Source organism: Pinus tabuliformis, chromosome 4_2 (genome assembly GCF_031772625.1).
Source record: "Pinus tabuliformis cultivar Carrire ecotype Pingquan chromosome 4_2, CPIR1, whole genome shotgun sequence".
NCBI classification, from domain to species: domain Eukaryota; kingdom Viridiplantae; phylum Streptophyta; class Pinopsida; order Pinales; family Pinaceae; genus Pinus; species Pinus tabuliformis.
In genome coordinates this window covers 181852710-181868970 of record NC_142304.1, presented here as the reverse complement: position 1 = coordinate 181868970, position 16261 = coordinate 181852710, and the positions used below count along the sequence as shown (strand labels likewise).

General features: G+C 37.8%; 1 pseudogene; it reads left to right on the top strand.

Moving 5' to 3' along the window:
* Window positions 1-9174: 9174 nt before the first annotated feature.
* Window positions 9175-9720, top strand: LOC149168759 (uracil phosphoribosyltransferase pseudogene; annotated as a pseudogene).
* Window positions 9721-16261: the final 6541 nt, after the last annotated feature.

Genomic DNA, 16261 nt, shown 5'->3' with positions numbered 1-16261 from the left:
TCTACTCATTCTCACGAGAACAAGGAGGTTTTAGTCTCAATTGCTATGCTTTTCCATGTAAGTTTCTTAAATGTTGCTTTTGCTTTCACTTTTGTCGCTTTTTCTTTCATAATTGTCATTTTATCCCGCTTTTCATATAATAAGTTTCATTTCAAATATTATTAGCTTCCACAACTATCATTTCGGTCTTTTACACTTCTTTTCTAGTGTCACTTCATATTCCTTGTCTTTTCGCATACCAATAATGATTGTTCTTTGTGTATTTATGCATGCATGTCATTTTCCTTTCCTTATATTTCCTTCTTGATATGAATGACTTGCTGGTTGAATCTTGGGCTGATCCACATCCTTTATCCTTTTAATTAGTAGATCTCGACCCTTTCCTTATGTAGTAGAAAATTGCGCATACCTTGGAGCCTCTGTCCCTCTTCAACTTCACATTGTACAATCTCAGCCAGCAGAGTTCCCCCCTTGCCCTATGTAATTACGCACTGCACAATTCTTGGGCCCTAGCTGCATATTCCGCAATCCTAGCCAGTAGTGAGGCCCTCTTGTACTCTATCATTGTGAACTACGTAGTAGGAGGCCTCTCTCCAGCAAAAACTACATATTTCATAATTTCAGTCAACAATCCCTCTTCCTTCTTGTCAATCCTTGCACAATCCTCCCTCAGACATTGCACAATGCACATTTCTAGTGACCAATGAGGTCACTTTGATTCCCTTGTTCTCAAGCATTGCACAATCCATCTTCTCAGTGGCTATCTTCTTCTTGTGATTGATAGTTAGATTAGTTAATCTCTTTTGGGAATAACTTCTTACCTTGAGTGCATATGTTTCACCTGGTAATGCATATCCATGACATATCAGTCTTTCATTATCTACTAGCACCATGCCTCCAACTACAAAGAGATGATCATCAAAGGAGGTCACAAAAAGCAGTACCAAGGATTCCATGGATAGTACATTGACAAAAATGCCTATCTTGTCAGAAACCCAATGCTTTATTGACACAAATTATGTTGTTACATGGCTTACCATCAAAGATGTATTAAATTCAAAGGAGTTCTTGGAGAATCTAGAAGATAGGGATATTTATGAGAATATCCAGAAATCGGGGTTCCACAAAGTTGCTTGCAGGCATCTTGTGTGATGCAGGAGCATTCAAGCCTAGTCAGCAATGTGATGGCATGATCACATGTTGTGACTAGCAAGGGGTTGGAAGACAAGACTTTAGTTAATTTTATTTATTTAAATATGTGAGAGTGTTTTTTTATTGTCAACAATGATTAAAAAGGGTATAGTGGCTGATTGATCCTCCTTGTGTGAAGATCAGGCCAAAAAATTAGATTTATTTGGTTTGAATAGAATATGAGGGATTTGAAAGCTTAATTCAGTGTTTGGTTTAAAAAAGAATGGAGTTGAAGAGATTCTTTAGGAGAGAGTGAGAGATTTATGGAACTAAACCAATTCTGGTTCATGAATCCACTTTTGTATAAATTGTGATATTTTTGTATAATTCAGAGGTTGGATAGGTCAGTGAGAGAGAGGCTAGAGAGGATAGATAGGTTAGCTAGAGGTTTAGAGAAACCAGAGAAGAGAGAACGAGGATTTCAAGATTGAAACAGGGCCTTTTTATTGATGTAATCGGGCCAGAGGGTTGAAACTCTATAAATTCATTATATTGAATAAATGATTTTGTGTATGTGTGGATAGCCATTTCTATTGAAGTCCTTCGCTTGTCTCTATATTGTAGGTTGCAGATTAACTGTTGCATTCTTCTCTTTTTCTATGCCTGAAGTTATGAATAACAATGTTCAAAGCATAATGGGAATCCTTGGTGTTAACAGTAGTGTTGGAGCACTTTAATACCCAGTCGTTTATCCAAAGATGTCAAGGAGAAGTTATATGAGAATTCATGATTGAAAACAGGGTATGACAGAGAATTGGTTTTAACGCAAATTCCATTGAAAAACAAGAGAAATCGGATAAGAAGGAATAGAGGCGAGAAGGTATCGTGGTCATTGGATCTATAAGATCAATGGATCAGAATTGAGCGGGCCTAGCAGGACCACTTTATTGCGTCGGCGAACTTTAGTAAGGGAAGGTAGATTTATAGACCAAAATGGCATATCGGGCTATTAAAAAGTGGTAAGCGGTAATTTTGTATGGCCGCTGATCCTATTGAACGATTGACACGTAGCAAAGGGAGGAGAGAGGAAACCACCTTATTGGGCGGTTAACCTCCAGGCTTGTTTTCTACCCAAAACAGATGTGAACCGTCAGAACTTCCGCGGTTAAATCGACGTCGGGGAATTGGCGTTTAGTTTGTGGATCGGGCGTAATGTGGACCGTTGGATCATCTAGTTGCTCAAATGGTGGAGAATTGATCGCATATCGCAGAGTTGAAGGGCTGATGGATGGTGTAATGGAATGCCGATATAGCGCTATCCGATAATCGGAGATTGAATACTGGAGTAACTGAGGCTCGAGAAGTATAAAGGAGTAGCGTAATGGACTCGATCAAGTTTATTAATGAGGGTGTATAAGTTTTGAGATCCGGCCTATGCGTTGATGGGAGTATTTCTTTGTATTTCTATGTAAAGCAGAGAATGGAGAAAAGACGATAAGGCAAATGGAAGAGGCAGACCCGAAAGATTTATAGAAGTGGGTTTACATATTTTGAGTTCCAGCTTATGGAATCGGAGCGGGTTTTCCCGTATTTCCTTTGTAATTCAATAAAGTTGTTTATCCCAAGTTTTTAAAGGTTTAAAGAAAGAAAACACTTTCGGTATGTTTATGTGGGTATAACCACTAAGTCCAGACCCAATAGTTGAATATATGAAGGGGGAACTACCTTTGTGATTGGATTCCACCATGAAGGGGTTTCTTGCATCATTTGTGGTATCAAAGCTAGATCAATGCTCTGTAGAGATTGGTTGAGAGACTGAATTTTAATTCTAGCATATGTATAAGTGCACTAAAGTGAATTTGATATAGATGGGGATTAGACTACAAAGGACACTGAGATCAGAATGAGGAAACAATGAATTTTCTGATGAAGGTCTGGTAAGAATGTTTATTTTGATAATTTTGCAAAGATGTGTTTTGAATGTATAAAGAGCAACAAAGGATTGAAATTTCAAAGGAGAAGGTGTTTCCTTTCAGGAAAATGAAATTTGCATGTAAGTTGATTGCATGATTGATTTGATTGAAATGAAAGGTTTAGAAGTTAAAGCTGAATAGGAGAGTGGTTTGTTGTGGCATTGAAGTCATTTAAATGATTTGAAGAATTTTGTGAAAACTAAGAATGATTGAGGATTGCTTAAAGTATTGTTGAAGGCAATGATATTGATGATTGAGAGAGCAGAGATTGGGATTAATAGGACTGAAAGAAGAGTCATTACAAGGAATGAATTTTGGAATTTGAGAAGCAAAATAGGATTTTCTTACAACCAGGTTATTAGGAGGAATTGGTAGTGTCTGTCATGAATTGGTAAAATAACTAAAATTTAGATCTAATCCTAATTGATCTTTAAAGCTGAAGAATCCATTGTGAAAAGTAAGAGGAAAAATAGTTGTTGGCTGTGTGGAGTCTTTTGAATGGAAATTCTAAATGAAATATTGAACAGATGAATCACTTGGGCAAAGACTTAACTGATGGAATGGGAATTAGTTTTAAGATATCTTTGAAGAAAATATTGTAGGTTTGAAAGGTGCTTTGATGTATCTTGAGATAAGATTGTGCAGGTCAACAGGAGCAGTGGAATTTTTGAAAGGTGGAATGAGTTGTACCAACATCATAACATATGAGCTATGTTAAAGAAGATAGAGCAAGAATAACTCGCAGATGAGCAAAGGTGATAGTACCCAACAATAAATGAATTTACTGAAGGAAAGAAGGAAGTGAGAAATTGGAGATGCAGAGCCTAAAGCAAGGAGTATTCAAGAGGAGATGAGAACAACTTTCAACTGTGGTTGGTAGAAGTTGTTGAGGCAGCTCCACAATTGTGATTATCAATAGGAGATAAAAATTCCAGCAAGAGGAGTGCTAGGTAGAATTGTTAGTTAGTGGAAGGTTCAAGGAAAGAACCAATAGGTGCCAAAAAGTTGAACTCATGAAAGTTTGGTGAGGCATGAAGGAGACTTGTTACAGGTGAAATGGAAAAGGCTAATTGCAGCTCACTAGTGAACAAGGAAAGTTCACCAGAGGAAGGAAAGGAATTGACTATTGATAGTCATGACAAGGGTATAGAGGAAAGTCAGAAACAGAGGGAAAAGAGTGCTGAAGTAGTTGGAGTCAAAGGAATGAGTAAAGAAGAAAGGGACATAGAGTTGGCTGAGATGAAGGCAGAACTTAGTCATTTGGAGAAGCTGGTATTGAAAGGAATTAGAGAAAAATGGAAACAAGGATTTTATGTGGGAAGAAGAGTTAAATGGCCTGTCAGAGAATTTTTTGTTGAGAAATTAATACTTCGAACAGTTGAGAATGAAGGAGTAGAATACATCTGTGAACCAGAGAAAGGATCTCTCCTTGGGGAAGGAGACAGTGATGACAGTAATGAAGAATTGATCTATGCAGATCAGAATGAGAGGAATGTATTGGTAGCATCCTCACAGACAAGAGGATCTCATATTTTTTGGATTAATCATTTCTGTGAATGTAAAATTTCAGGTATGTAGCCTAATGAATTTGATCCCGTGTATAAAAAGGTGAAAGAGGCAAAGGAAAGACAAACAAAAAAGGAGATGCATAAGGACTTTCAAGACTTCAATTGGTAAAGGAAATTAAAAGGTATGGCTAAATGGTTGTGTCTTCTTTTAGTGAAAACTTATTGGATTACATTTGAAGGAATTTTAGCATGGTTAGAAGATCAATGGGAAATGGAAAAAGGAAAGGAAACAAATGCATTGCAGATTTGTGAAGTGAAGAGAAGGAAAGTTGATACAAAGAACTTAGGTGAAGAAGTTAAGCCAAGGAAATATTTGAAAGATCAAAGTCTTATCAAAGAATAGGAGGAGGCAGTGTTGTCTTATTTGGACAAACTGAGTGTTGGAAGAAATTGTGTAGAACAGGAAGGTATTCTACAAACTTATGATGACGTTGCCAAGAATAGTCAAGAAGTTGCAATCCCAAAAAATTTCTTTGATGAGGAAGAAATCAGAGATGTTGAGGAAGAATTTCTCAATAATTTAGTGAACTATTAGAATAGTTCAGAGAAGCATGAGGTGTTGATCACTGAGGCTTTAAATGAAGAGCCTTGCATTTTTGAAACTGACATGTTGTGTATGTTTTTAGGTTTGAAAGGTGATTAAAAACAATTAGACAATGTGCTTATGCATGTTGATGAAGAAGTGCGATTACTGGAAGGGAGCTGAGACAAAAATATATTTTGAGCATGTATTTAATAATTTTGAGAATGATGGTATTGACAGGGAAATTGTCATGATTAAAGAAGCTGAAGATAAGAAAATGAAAGTTTGTGATGATAATCAGAATGAAATATCTTCAGTAGAGAATCAAAATGAAAGCATTATGTAAATTATGAAGGAATATAAGATGATGTTGATAGATGCAGAAGTTCAGGAATTCTATGATCTTTTGAAATTACCGAAGAATCCACAGTAAAAACCATTTTTTTGCAAACCTGCATTTTCTTAAAAACTGTCGTGACAATAATCTCATCCCTCAATTAAGCTCTCCTACTATCAAGCATTCAAGTAGTCCTGATGATGGATCCCGGTTGGGATTTAAAACGTAGACGAAAAATGGTTTTTACTGTGGATTCTCTGGTAATTTCAAAAGATATAAACCACAGATGTCTTAAATCTAGAATTCTATGATATTAAAGTAGATCATTTTTATGAATATGTAAACCATGAAGAAGTCTTAGAAAACCAAAATTTTGTTTTTGATGTAGGAGAAGATGAAACAACATCATTTTTTTGCAATAGTATAAGTATAGAGGATGAAAAGATACTTCATAATGATATGCTCCAAGAAATCCTAGCTATTGAATTGTTGAATGATAGTCTTGTGTTAGAACAAGGAATACTGTATAGTGCAGAGGAAAGTATTGGAATGAGAATTGATGATAGTTTCATAACTTTTACAGAAGGACAATATAAAGAGTGGATGGCAGAATCACCTATGAAGATTGAAAACCATAGTTATTTTGAATCTAACAATTGTGATGGAAATTCTATTTTATATAGGAAGCAGGAGTCATATGCAAATGACATGCTCATTGAATATGAAGGAATCTATATTTTTTTGGGAAGGTTATTAGATGAACTTGATAACATAGAGGAAAGGATTATCTTTAATGATAATGAAAGAGAAGCTGTAGAGTACAAACAACAGTTTGTAAATGGTAGAGGTGAAGAAGGATTGGACAAAATTTTTATAATTTCTATGGTGGAGAGAAATGTACAACAGGCAGATGTCAGTGGAGTTTAGTCAAGAACAAATTGTAAAGAGGAAGTTGAGAAATTGTGGAGGATGAAATCATATGAGAAGAGGGACAAAAAGGAAGAGAAATTAATAACAACAATTTGTATTAGCAAGGAAAGAGGACCAACAAAATAAGATTTGGAAATCTGGAAGAACAAAAGTGACCGTGGAAAAAGAATTGAATCAATAGCATGATGAAAGTGATGACCAGTTACAAAGTAAAGTTTGGGATACTGGATGGACAACAAAAGAAACACATGACCAGGAGGTCATGGAAACTTTCAACCTTGGGGGTCTGATGCAAGAGCATTCAGGCCTAGTCAGCAATGTGATATCATGATCACATGTTGTGACTAGAAAGGGGTTGGAAGACAAGAGTTTATTTAATTTTATTTATTTAAATATGTGAGAGTGTTTATTTATTGTAAAAAATGATTAAAAGGGGTATAGTGGCTGATTGATCCTCCCTGTGTGGAGATCAGGACAAACAGTTAGATTTATTTGGTTTGAATAGAATATGAGGGATTTGAAAGCTTAATTTAGCATTTGGTTTAGAAAAGAATGGAGTTGAAGAGATTCTTTAGGAGAGAGTGAGAGATTTCTGGATCTGAACCAATTCTGGTTCATGAATCCACTTTTGTATAAATTGTGATCTTTTTGTATAATTTAGAGGTTGGATAGGTTAGTGAGAGAGAGGCTAGAGAGGATAGATAGGTTAGATAGAGGTTCGAGAGAAACCAGAGAAGAGAGAGTGAGGATTTCAAGATTGAAACAGGGCCCTTTTATTGATGTAATCTGGCCAGAGGGCTGAAACTCTGTAAATTCGTTATATTGAATAAATGATTTTGTGTGTGTGAATGGCCATTTCTATTGAAGTCCTTCGCTTGTCTCTATATTGTTTGGTTGCAGATTAACTGAGGCATTCTTCTCTGTTTTTATGCCTGAAGTTATGAATAACAGTGTTCAAAGCATAATGGGAATCCTTGGTGTTAATAATAGTGTTTGAGTGCTTTAATACCCAGTCATTTATCCAAAGATATCAAGGAGAAGTTATATAAGAAATCATGATTGAAAATAGAGTATGGCAGAGAATCATTTTTAACGCAAAGTCCATTGAAAAATAAGCGAAATCAGATAAGAAGGAATAGAGGCGATAAGGTATCATGGCCATTTGATCTATAAGATCAACGAACTAGAAGTGATCAGGCCTAGCAGGACCACTTTATCGTGTCGACGAACTTTAGTAAGGGAAGGTGGATTTATATACCAAAATGGTATATCGAGCGATTAAAAGGTGGTAAGTGGTAATGTTGTGTGGCTGCCGATCCCATTGAACGGTTGACATGTAGCAAAGGGAGGAGAGAGGAAACCGCCTTATTGGGCAGTTAACCTTCGGGCTTGTTGTCTAACCGAAACATATGTGAACCATTAGATCTACTGTGGTTAAATCGACGATGGGGAATTGGCGACTAGTTTGTGGATCGAGCGTAATGTGGACCATTGGATCATATATTTGATTGAATGGTGGAGAATTGATCGCAAATTGTAGAGTTGAAGGGTCGATGGATGGTGTAATGGAATGCCGATATAGCTGTTAGACTCCGTCTTGTTAAGTCAAATGTGAGATTGATTCTTCTTCAAAACCCTGTTTTGAAGAAGAAATCATTAAATGTGGTTTTTTTTTTAGAATATGTAATTTGTCAAAATGTTTCAAAATTCTTCAGCTCTTCAATGGCAGCAGCTTCCTCAGCTCCTATCTCTGCAAAAGCACAAACAAAAGAAAACAAAACATCATCAGCAATCATGTCCATTTGTTTGAGCTGGTCTAGAATTTGTCTTGTTACAGTTGTCATTTGGTTATACAACTCTCCATACATTTGGGTGCTCAGATTTGGTTACTTGGCCAAGGAATCGCTGGAATGAAAGACATACTTTAATTTCTTGACAAGCATATGTCTGCGGCCTTGTTGCTTAACATCTGCTGCAGAATTCTTGGCACATGGATTTACATTATGTAGGTATGGTTTATCCATGGTTAGGGAAAACTCCTGTGCAAAGATTTGAAGTAGTTGGAGCTATAAACAAGTTAGAGATTGTCACTCCTAATGCGACCTCATTTCTGAAGGTTTTAGCGCTTGAAATAGGGAATTCCTGAAGCAGTTCTTGATCTGAAGGCTTGGCCCCTCTATTAGGTCAAGATCTGAATCATTCTTTAAAGATAACGTTATTGAACAGACCTATATATTTTGAGGTTTTTGAGGCATACTTTAGTCCATCATTGGATGCAAGCAATCAAGCCCTGCTCCCTCACGTACAAAAATAAGGAGAAAAGGTCACCATAACAATGAACAATCCTGTCAGTAAATTGATGTGGCATTTTGTGATGTTTAAGGAGAAAATTCATTACACAAATCAGTTTGTTGATGGGCCAATACAGGACTGCAATAAAACAATTGTGTATATCTCTAACTGATTGATTCAAGGCACCTTTTGAGCAAAACAAGTGGCTGAGATGGACACTTTGTGAGAAGATACACTGCAATTAGCTTTCGATCTACTGGATGTACATGGTTGTGGCTTTCTAGACAAAGATCAATGTGCTCAACTCTTTGAAGAGTTGAATAAATATCGGACCCTACCAAAGATCTCAAAAGAAGACTACGACTGCATATTTTATGAGCTTGATGGTAGTCATGATTTCAAGATAAATAAGAAAGCGCAATGGCAGAACTGGGGAGGCTTCTTGTCTATGAGGCATCAAGGGATTGGTTGCCCATTGTTAGCGGTGAGATCCAAACACCACTAGGAGTTGCATTTGTTGAGTTCATTGATCCAAGAGAGCCCGTGATGATAGTGCCAGTTTTGAGAGCTGATCTTGTATTGGTGGAGCATGCTGCATCTATTTTGCCTGCAACAAAAACATATCATGTTGGCTATTATAGAGATGAGAATACACTTCAACCAACCTTATATTTGAACAAACTGCCAGAAAGATTTCTAGAGGGTTCTCGTGTGCTTGTAGCTGATCCAATGCTTGAAACTGGTGGGACAATTGTTGCCACAATTGATCTACTGATGGACAGGGGAATTGATCCCAAAGATATACGTGTGGTTTCGGTTGTGGCTGCTTCCCCTGCACTTCAAAAATTAAGTGATAAATTTCCTGGGCTTCATGTCTATACTGGAACTATTGATCTTGGTCTGGATAAAAACGGTTTTATTATTCCAGGTCTTGGGGACGCAGGAGACCGCAGTTATGGCACTTAAGATATTTTCATTTGGTTTTGATGCTTATTGGCGTGAAGGACAAAACCTTATTCCCAGTTTAACACCATATCTTGCCATCATCTTTTGCGTAATGTGTCTCTATTGCTCCCTCGGTTTACAGTTATTTGGTGGCCTTGTCTATGCAAACAATCCTAAACTGGAAGGGACAAGTCTAAAAAATGATGACTACTTAGTCTTCAACTTTAATGACTATCCTAGTGGTATGGTCACTCTTTTTAACCTGTTGGTCATGGGAAACTGGCAAATTTGGATGAAGGGCTATGTGCAAATTACTGGAACGTCATGGGCACTGCTGTACTTCATCAGTTTTTATGTAATAACGGTGTTGCTTCTTGTCAACCTGGTGGTTGCATTCGTATTGGAGGCATTTTTTGCTGAAACAGAGCTTGCTGGCATTGATCGCATAGTTTTAATCCGGGCTCTTAAGTTGCTAGAGCAACGTGGGAAAGCTGTGATTTTTAAAGGAACATCCACAGATGATGAAGAGAAATCTCGAGGAGAGTGAAAGGTTTGGGAAAATATCCAAAAAGGATTTGTCAACTAGAAAAATTTGGCGCACGTCCTTGACACCTGGCCCTTCACTTCAGCCAAAAATAAACAAAGACACCTGTTACCAGATGAATAGGATTCGTTCTTATCTATGACCTCAGTTAGTCATACGATGGGGTCTGCGCTCCAATTGTTAGGCTTTTTGGTTAGAGATTTTCGAGGAGAAAGTTGTTACATGTTCTATTTATGTAACTTCAGGTGAAACAGCGCAGAGGTTTTTGGGTTGATCTGTTTTCTCCTACAACAGTCTTATTTAATGTATAAAAAAAAATCATTTAAAAAAGTTAGTGAAGAGGGGAAAGAGAATTCTGAGTGCTGAGAGGTGTGTGTAACAGAGCTTCATTGTACAGTTTTTGACAGAGATTTTAATGAAATTACACAGCTCTGACTTTTGAGATTCCTGTGGTATGAAAGTTAGCATAAGTTTTTCTTCTGTTTCATATGTAAACTGTTATGTTTCATTTCACTTCATGATCATTTCCAATTGAACAAATGAAGAGTTTAGGTAGAATTCATAATGTTTTATGCTCTGCCTATAAGTTTGTTCATATTCAATGTTTTCCTCTGTTTGACAAGGATTCATCCTCTATGCCCTTGTCAGCTCCTCAACAGTCTTGCCATCTCATCTAATTTAAATTTGATGTTAAATTTCTTGCCTACCTTTCCTCAGGAGATAACCTGTGGTTTTGTTTATATTTCTCTGTTCAAGCTGTTTCTTTGCCCGATGCAGCCCAGACAAACCCCATCATTTATTAAAAATCCCTTTCTATCAGTTTACTAGCCTAAAATCAGTGTTACCCTATTGGTTATCTCGCCCATTGAAGATCTTTACCGAGATAGACCGAAGAGAGCCCTCTCCTGCCCCGTAGGGCTAGCTACGAGGCTAAGTGGTTTGATGTTGCCTTGGAGTTTACCTTTCTCAGCCTGAGGTGAAATTCCAAGCGCTAACAATAGCGATATCCGATAATCAGAGATCGAAGTAATCGGGGCTCGGGAAGTATAAAGGAGTAGTGTAACAGACCTGATCAAGTTTATTAATGAGGGTGTATAAGTTTTAAGATCTAGCCTATGCGTTGGTGGGCGGATTTCTTTGTATTTCTGTGTAAAGCAGAGATCGAAGAAAAGACGATAAGGCAAATGGAAGAGGCGGACCCGAAATATTTATAGAAGCGGGTTTACATATTTTGAGTTCCGGCTTATGGAATCAGAGCGAGTTTTCCCGTATTTCCTTTGTAATTCAATGAAGTTGTTTAGCCCCAGTTTTTAACTGTTTAAAGAAAGAAAACGCTTTCGATATGTTTATGTGGCCATAACCACTAAGTCCAAACTTGATAGTTGAATATATGAAGGGGGAACTACCTTTGTGATTGGATTCCACCATGAAGGGGTTTCTTGCATCACTATGCTACCTTGCGTCGATGCCATAAAATGGATACTGCAAGGTATGGACACCAAGAACATGGTTCTAAATAATGTTTGTAGGAAACAACTTGCCTCTTACCATATGCATGACTTTCATTCATATTACATGTTTCCCAAGCCCGAGCAACACTTGAATTCCCAGTTTTATGTAGCTTGGGGTTATTTGAACACCAAAGAAGTGATCAAGTCATGAAGGTGGTAGGAACTAGCTAAGTTTCGCCATAATCCATATGGTCTCTAAAATACTAAGTCTTTTAGAATAATTTATTAGTACATGATGGCTATGTGTTGCAAGATATATGGATGAAAGAATAATGAAATCTTTGATGAAGGTTGGATCTTCATGCTTTATCCGCTTGTCATAGAAGGGAAAGTTTTCGATTGGGAAAATTTGTTATCCCAACAACTGAAGGTTAATTGAACAAGGTGAAAGAACCACCTCAGGAAAGAAACCACATTTCTACATGTCTACATACTAACTAGATGGTATTTGTTCCCTCCATGTGTTCCCAAGTCTAGACTGGAAGTGGATCCCAAGAGAGCTACCTATCAATGTAAATTGCAGAGTATTTTCGGAACACATTTACAAAGGAGTATATGAGAATCTTGATGAGAACTTTTTCATGGTATTATATCTGATGATCTTTGAGAAAGAATCCCGTTGCATGTCCACTGAAGCAAGGAAAGTAGTTGCGGAGATAGAAGTTTGGTTTGCTTCGTCTCAAGGCACATACCTTAGAGTGTTTGGTCCTCATAGGCCTCCACATATTTTTCCAAGGTATGTGACCAAAAAAGTGGTCATGCATGAGGTTGGTTATTAACTTAGCATAGGTTTACCTCAGTTGTTGCAAAGGAAGAAGAAGGCATATTGACCTTCCTCTCCTTTACAAGTGGGATCTTTTGAGCTCAAGAGCTTGATGGCTGCATAAATTAGAAGTTGAGGAACTTACCAGCCTAAGGTTCAATGATATGAGATTTCACATATATGATCCTATAGGATTGTGTAAAAGACACTGTGCCCAGTTACATTTTTCCTGTCCATATGAGTCTTATCACAAGGAAGAGAAGGAAACGTCAAAGAATTGGTATAATGCTTCCTGAGCACTTGCATCACACAATGAGGTAGGCCCCTCCAATATATTTCATTAGCATGATGTTGTTCACAAAGGGAATCAATAGGAAGTGGCCACTTTGGTTAGCATTGCCAAGTCTAAGAGGAATGTTGCACACAATCCCGAAGTGGAGAGGAGCTATAATTTTAAAGCAGATCCTATTATTCTCAAAGCAACCATTGCAACAAAAAAGGGGAAAAAGGATTCATAAGAATTAAGGAACAAAGGGAAGAATAAAAGAGACATGAGGAGGAATGGATGCGGAAAGAGGGACAAGAAAGGAAGGAAAGAGAAGATATGCACCAGAAATAAGAAGATCTGAGAAAGAAACACTAGGAGGAAATATGGAAAAAAACAAAGAGAAGAAGAAGAACAACATGAACCATTAGAAGATGAAGAAAAAAAGTGATTCAAAGATGAAGAAAGAAGGAAGAATTAGGATGTGGATCTTGTAAGAGAAATGGAGGAAGATATTTGTTTTAGCGGCTACAACCACCCTCCAAAATTATTCCCATGCTTCGTTTTGGAGCCTCCCTTATAAACCGCAACAACTCATCTCACACTGATCTAGGTACATGTGCTTCAAATGAGATTTATTCTTTAAATATTGCTTGTGTTTGCTCACTTAGTGCTTTTTCTAACCCACAATCTGATCTCTTGACTTGGTCATTCAGCAGTTCCAGGATTGCCTTAGAGAACTTCCCAATTCTCGAGGGAAATTGGCCTTGCTCTTGGGAATTGTGCAGTCTTGACTTACAGTGGTCCTTGAGCCTAGGAAAAGCATAGAACTAGATGGAAACCAACCTTGAGCTGGGAAATTTCTCAGAACATGAGAGGCATCCCAGAGCAACTTAGCCCAGAAATTATGTAGAACCAACTCTGATAAGAAATTATGTAATTCATGAGCCATAAAGTTGCATGGTTCTTCCCAGAACTGCGCAATCTCTCCGGAAAATGCATGGTAGTTTTCCTGAAAGAGAAAAAAAAGAAAAAAAGCAAAATACATCCCTAAAAAATAGGGATCGATTTTTAGCAAGCCGAAGGAGGCACTTGAGTTATGTTGGAAATTTCTGCCAAGTGTCACTTTTTCCTTGATTTGTGGCATGCGTGTCATAAACCCTAATTTGACCAAAACTATTTAATAACACTACTAGAGCTCATTTGCACATTATATCTTCGAGCTCTGGCATTCTTGAGGATATCAAGGAACCTTCGGTACAATCATCATCGTTTTTCCGGTGAGTTTTTCTTTTATAGTCTTTTGCTATTTTTATGTCTCTTTTGTTGTTTAGCTTGTGAGAGTGTTGTTTCACTTGTTTCTTTGAATGAATACTAGTGTTTTAACTTGTTTTAGATTGTAGAAGTGTTGTTTCAAGTTTTCAATTTCCTTTCCCAAGTGTCGTATGTGTTTTCCCATTTTTGCACCAACGGTCACCGTTGCGGTGACTCTTTTCACATGCTTCGTTTTCCTTCAGTTTGATTAATTCCTGCATTTGTTTCACTTGCATGAATCATCAATTAGTTATATATGAATTTTTCATTACACCATCCTTCATATCTACTCGATTTCAAACTCCCCTTGGACAAATCTGTGCTCCCTTGCTCGAATCTCACTTTTCATTGTATGCACTGCACAATCTGGGAGCTCAAGGCCTATGCGTTGGATTCTGGAATTATGCAGAGGATGTCCTGGCCTGGCTCCAACTATGCACTATGCAGTTCCAGGAGCCAACCTCCTAACTTGTCCACTTAGACTGAACAATGCACAGTCGATCCCTGCCTTGGCCTATACTAAACTGTGCATTGTGTAGTTCCAGTCAGCAAGCTTCCTAACTCACTATGGGGACTGCATAATGCACAGTTCCCACAGTTAGCCAGTGACCTCTGTCAACTATAATTGTGCAATCTATCCCATCATGAGCCCGATTTGGTTCTTCGTCTTGTCTTGAAGTTGATTTTGTTTTTACGATGACATTTTCTTGCCATGAGTGTCCTCTCTGTCCCACATAAACAACAGTTGTTGAGCATATCTCTAGAATCTATAGTTAACATGGCATCCAAGAGAGCTACATCAAAGGAAACCACTGAGAGCAGTACTAGGGAGGCAGTTGAGTAGATATCAGTTAATCTACCAGTTTACATAGATACTTAGCTATTTATTAAGAAGGGTACAACATTAACATGGCAGAAAATTATGGATACTTTTGCAGAGGACTTCAAGGAAGACTTAGAGGATCGGAAAGTTTACCTTAGAATCCAGTGGTTAGGCTTATAAAAGGTTGAATGAAAGTACCCCGTATTCCCATGTGCAGACATTATCAGCTAGATTGTCTCACACACAGATGAATAAACAATGATATTGAGCAGTGTCATCAGGATAGAGCTTGCCACCTTTAGGGCATAAAAATTTCAATAGATGTATCATTTACCTCAGCTGGTGAAGTGCATGGACTCATTTTTTTATGCCACCCACAACTTTATGAACACTAGAGACATCGTCAAGAGCTGGGTGAAAGAGACGTCGAAGTTTAGACAGATACCCAATCATGTTTACAAGACAAAGTATCTCAAGAAGGCTTATCAATTCTTGATCATCTTTGCCTGCAAAATATATGGTCAAGAGAACACAAAAACCTTTCCTGAAGTTTGGGTAGTCATGATGGATTAGTTGGTGAACGATGGGAAGCCATTCTACTGGTTAGACTTGTTGGATCATCAGTTGAAGATCCATGTGACTAACACTTGGAATTCACCCAAGAATTAACAAGCGAGATTTTACATGTCCGCATACTTACTTGATGCAATCTGTGCCCAACAACAGTTCGCTAGCATGAGCTGGACATGGAAACCAAAGGAGATTGTCATCAAATTTTATTTAAAGCTGCTTTCAGACTGCAACTATTGAGGAGTGATGGTAAAGCTAGCTGACCATTTTATCATTCTGTTGTAAAATCTTATCTTTGAGCAGGATCACCCTTGCATGTCCCAAGCAACAATGGAGGCAATAGTGAACATTATAGATTGGTATGCCTCACCAGGTGGCACCTTCATCAGGGTGTTTATCAGAGAGAATCATCCACATGTTCTACCAAGGTATGCTACCAACAAGTTGATCATGCAAGAGGTCTCATATCACCTCTCCACAGGGTTTTCAGGAGGACCGCATAGGAAGAGGAAAGTGCCATGGACCACTCTTCCTTTGCAGATAGATTATACGAGATTAAGAGCTTGAAGGATGCAGATGGAAAGGCTAAGGAGATAGTAGGATTTGAGTTTGGCACTAAAGAATTTAATCCTTATGATCCCCACGGTATTTGCAAGGACAACTATGCGAGAGTGTACTTTCCATGGATCCACCAAACATTTTATTGGGAAGAGGAGGACCCTTGGAGGTACTGTTATAATGCATCCAGACTCAATGAGATGGTCAATATAGC